Source organism: Equus quagga, chromosome 11, assembly GCF_021613505.1.
Source record: "Equus quagga isolate Etosha38 chromosome 11, UCLA_HA_Equagga_1.0, whole genome shotgun sequence".
Taxonomy (NCBI): Eukaryota; Metazoa; Chordata; class Mammalia; order Perissodactyla; family Equidae; genus Equus; species Equus quagga.
Genome location: NC_060277.1, coordinates 45,687,691 through 45,692,469, shown reverse-complemented (window position 1 = coordinate 45,692,469; position 4,779 = coordinate 45,687,691). Strand labels below are relative to the sequence as shown.

The following is a 4,779-nucleotide window of genomic DNA, read 5'->3' as shown; positions in this document are numbered from 1 at the left end:
CACTACTTAGCCATGTCAAGGCTGCCCCTCTGCAGCGTCACTGGGCTCTTCCTTCCTCAGGAATGATTTTTCCATTTTTCTTAGTCTTGGCTTAGCCTCTTCTTCATCTTTCAAGCCTCAGTTCCACTGTTATTCCCTCGTTTGTCATCTTCCCTAACCCTTCTCATCCTTATCCCTCAACAAAAGGCTGACCTTCCTGTTATTTCCCTTTTATAACATCCATTGCTGTTGTAAATTAAATACCATTCATCTTTAACCTGTCTGCCTCACTGGACTGTCATCTCCATGTGAACAGGAAGGAGGTCTCTCTCCAGTAAGTCACTAGCATGTAGCACAGTGCCTGGCACCCAAGAGCAGTGGTGTGGTGGAGCCTACTCATATTGGCTCTTGAGAAACGATGGGTAAATTCTCAGAAATCTTGCAAGCTGGTTGTTTAACAATCAGCCATTATTAAAAATTAACCAAATTATATTTAAAGCAAAGGTAATAAATACTGAATAGTCATCATTTCCTAACTATTTTACTCCATTTTATTAGCTATGGTTTTGAGGTTATTTACGTCTGTTGTATCTGAAGGTGGAAATGTAACAGTGTGCTACACTGACTCATCCTGCTGTGTTCAATGACTTCATGTTGGTAGCTTGAAATTGACCATTGTAGCAGGATTTACCCCACAGAAATGAGCAACTGCTACCAGTCAGGGCTCCCTTCCACCTCCACCCAGCTGGTTGTTAAACATTTACCAGCATACCACCACATGATAGGGACTCTACAAGTATACGTTGAGTGAATAAAAGAATGAAATTGTTGTGCTCGCTTCGGCAGCACATATACTAAAATTGGAACGATACAGAGAAAATTAGCACGGCCCCTGGGCAAGGATGACATGCAAATTCGTGAAGCCTTCCATATTTTTTCCCATGTGTCACAACTAGAGGGACCTGCAGCTAAGATATACAACTGTGTACGGGGGAGGTTTGGGGAGATGAAGCAGAAAAAAAAAAAAAAAGAATGAAAGTGTAGTACTACTGTGCTTTCCTCCATTATTCTTGCACACATGTGGATTATCCCCTGGCTTAATACAACCTTACGAAGCATCCAAATAATTCATGTCAGATATCTCTGAGGTATTCAGAGAGTTTAGACTGGTTGTCATTTTGGTCTGGATCACACAGGTAATTTCCTTGGTTTCCCATTTACTGTGTGTGCACACCAGCCTCTGTTCTTGTATTTAGAGGTCATGACGGCAGTGCTTTGCAAGCATCCTGCCCTATACCAGCCTTCCCCAGTTATGTTTGCTAGTCTATTAGAGGTCAGTGAAATTGATCAGGAAACATGTATAACCCAATCGTCTAGTGTCACCTGAGATCTACAAGACCTTGTGAGTTAGATAAGCAATTTGGAGTAGATCAATGTATCTCTGACACTCTCATTAATTCCAAATATTTTCCAACATCTGAGGAGACTCTGGAGATAGCGGAGGAGAGCTGTCAGCATGGCAGAACATTTTAGCTCTCTGGGCTCCTTTGAATCCAGTACCATTTTGTATACACAGTAGCAAAATCTCTCTCTGTGGCTTTTGCCATAATCAGCTTTAAATTAGCATTATTTACGTCTTGCCTTGTTTTCACCGCTAGATAGTAATCCCTCCAAGTGAAGGAACTGAGTATTTTACACCTCTATCTCCCCAGAAAGTCCAGATGGGGCTTTGCAAACACTAAGTGCCCAGCTGATGTGTACTAAAACAGAATCATCTATCACCTTTATCCCCCGGTTCAAAGTACTTTCACGGAATCTGGAAAACTGTAAAAGTTTGTACTTTTCTTGACCATTGGATTGATTACTAATAAAGGACATTTAAGAACTATAAATAGAAACAAATATCAAGCAAACGAAAATTTTGAAAACTTCGTATATTAAAAATGGCTAAAATACACGGAAATGAAGAAAGAATGTTTGGACAAATAGTTTTCTCCCAAAATTAATTGCGCGATGGGATCTGATGGTGGCTCCACGGCTATCTCCTCTTTGCCATGAAAGTAAAATAATGCTCTGCATTCACCAAGTTTTTCCTGACCGTGGTTGCTGCTTTAGGATGGTTCACAGCTGGAACAAGAAAAATGAGACGAATCACTGACAATGTGGGGATTCAGAAGACCTGCACCTGGCATTTGTTCACAACAAAGATGCTTCTTTTCCAGGATCCCCTCATATTTTCAGGATTAAAAACAACCACCACCAAGAACAACAACAAAAAACAACAAGCAAAAATAACAATTAGCACATTAATATTCCCACTGTTAAAGTCTGTAAAGCTTTGAAAAATTAGTCTCCTTTCCTGAGATCTTCACAAACCCTCTATAATGAGGTCGGTGATTCAGAGTGTGGGCAACGCCTGTCTGGTCCGTTTTCCCGACCGCAGCGCCGCAGCACGTTAGCGTAGGAGCGGGCAGAAAGCGAGCGGCTAGGCACCGCGGGGTTGCTCCTCGCCCCAGCCTCTGCCTGGGCGCGGCTGCCGGGCTGAGCCTGGTCCTGCTGGCTTTAGTCATCGGCTCTCCCCATTTATCTGACTCAGGTGCTATGGCCAATGGCAGGTCGCGGGGCGTCGTTTCCAGCGGAGACTCTGCCCACTGCGGGGTGGGCCGCCCGAGCTCACTGCCTGCCATGTGGCCGCTCCCTGCGGGGCCTACTGCCCCGGACGCTCTGCGTCAGGGCGCTGGCCTCAGTGTTTGAGGGAGTGTCACCTGGTCCTCTCCAGTCTCAGTGGCTGAAGATGGGCTCGGCGAGTTTAGTAAGTCAACCTAGATTCTGACTTAAAAAGACTAAAGGCAAAAAATAACAGAGAAGTTCTGAATGGGGGCGTGATCCCGGTGAAGCAGAGCGGCCTGAGATAAATACTCTGAAAACCAAATTTACAAATGAGAGGGGCTAACTTCTTAATACGACAGCTGGAGCCAAATGGTATGCGAAGAGCAGTTAGGGTCGTGTAAAATCTAGATGACATATAAGGATACGATAGAGAGAATAGGCTCTGAAACAGGGTTAGGTAATGAAATATTTTTTTTTTTTGCTTACTGTTTTATTATTATTTATTTTTTTAATTGAAAATAATGATAAAAATCTCAAGTAATGTGTAAGTAGTTTTATAATAAGATCGTTCAAGATTTTATAGGAGGAGGAAGAGAGGCTGGTTCTTCTGCTCAGCTGTAATTTGGAGACATGCTGGTAAATAAACACCTATCTCATGACGCATATTTGGTACAAATACAGGAAATGAGTCATTTTTGGTGTTCTTATGGAACAGGGATTTGATTATACCCCAGCGTTTCTGTGGTAAGTCTACTGTCATTCCTACTACTGTAGTTCCTACTGTGATAACGTATAGCATCTTTAATTTCCCAAAGTTCATCTCCTTGGTGCCTATTGGGATGGAGGAGCTTTAGTATTTTCAATCTACACTCAGGCTGCCAGTGCAAGAGGGAATGACAATGTCCTTAAGCCATAGGAAGGAGCTGTCCTTGGGGGGAGTAAGCCCTTGCTCTCTTCCTCCCTTCTCTCTCCCCAGACTCCCCCATGAGTGGGCAGGAGCTCTGTGCGCTATGTGACCAGTGGGAAGGGAACAGAATATTCATATATTAATGGCCTATTATGTACCAGGCTACATTCATTAATTAACATTTCATATAACCATATAACATTTCATTTAATCCACACAGTAGTTCTTTACAACAGGTTATTATTTTATCTCTTTCGAGGATGAGCGAATTGACGCCCAGAGAGGCTAGATAATCGATGAAGATCACACAGCTGGATGTGAACAGGCCTGTCTGTCTGCAAGGTTCAAACTCTTTCTTCTACATCCATAGCATGCTATAAGCAAGAAGCCCTTTCCCATTAGGGATCACAAAAACATTCCATTCACCCCCAGAAGAGTGATTCTGCTGACCTCCTAAGGGCTGCTTATAGTAACTATTTTTTGTTGAAGGAAACCCATTAGCAGCCATGGGGAAAACAGAAACTGGTGGAGAGCTATGTCTCAGTGGCAGTGTTCACGATCTTCCTGTTGGCACAGGCAGGAGTCATTTGCTGTCTTCCCTTCAAGCGGCGTCGAGTGACAAATCCCAGTGTGTGTTGGGGACGGGGTTCTCAGGGGATGAGGGCATTTCCTGCCGATGAGGACAGCTCTGTATTTCCCCTGCATGGTCTTCGTTTCTAACTCCAGCCAAGGCATCTTCACTTGTTCACTCTCAGTTTACTATGAAACCATCAGGCCCGCTGGTGAGCAACCTCAGCTTCTACGCATAGACAAACCCCATTCTCACTTCTACTCTGTCATGACAACTGTGACCCAGGTTCCAAAGCCAGAAGGCATGAGCTTCTTGTTATCCTTTTGACTGTTGGGGAGAAGAGAAGTGAGTGGGGAAAGGAAAGGTCTAGCAATTGCCACCTTTAAGAAACGGGGACTGTGTTTTATATTCTTTCATGGGATAGTCTGTCGGGTGTGGCCACAAGAGGAGCCAGAGGAGATGCTCAGGAAAAAACAAAGTTGGTTTTACTCACAGGTCCTGGAGACAGGAGGCATGGCATGCCATGCCACACAGGGCCACATGGGAAAATCCCCAGGGTGGTCAGGAGGCAGAAGCCAAGAGTGAGGGGAAAGCTTAGGCCATGGCATTTGTTGCGGTTTCCTCAGGAAAGGAAAGGCAGGGCAGGGTGAACAGTTTAGGATGGGTTAGTTTGAACAATTTCAGTGGGTTTGGGGCTAGAGAGGTGGTCTCT

The 4,779-nt window shown here is 44.3% G+C and overlaps 1 non-coding gene across 1 annotated transcript; it reads left to right on the top strand.

Annotated features, from left to right (window-relative positions):
• Positions 1–809: 809 nt before the first annotated feature.
• LOC124248028 (U6 spliceosomal RNA) lies at positions 810–916 on the top strand. Its single transcript, XR_006890912.1, has one exon. It is a non-coding gene; the product is annotated as a U6 spliceosomal RNA (small nuclear RNA).
• Positions 917–4,779: the final 3,863 nt, after the last annotated feature.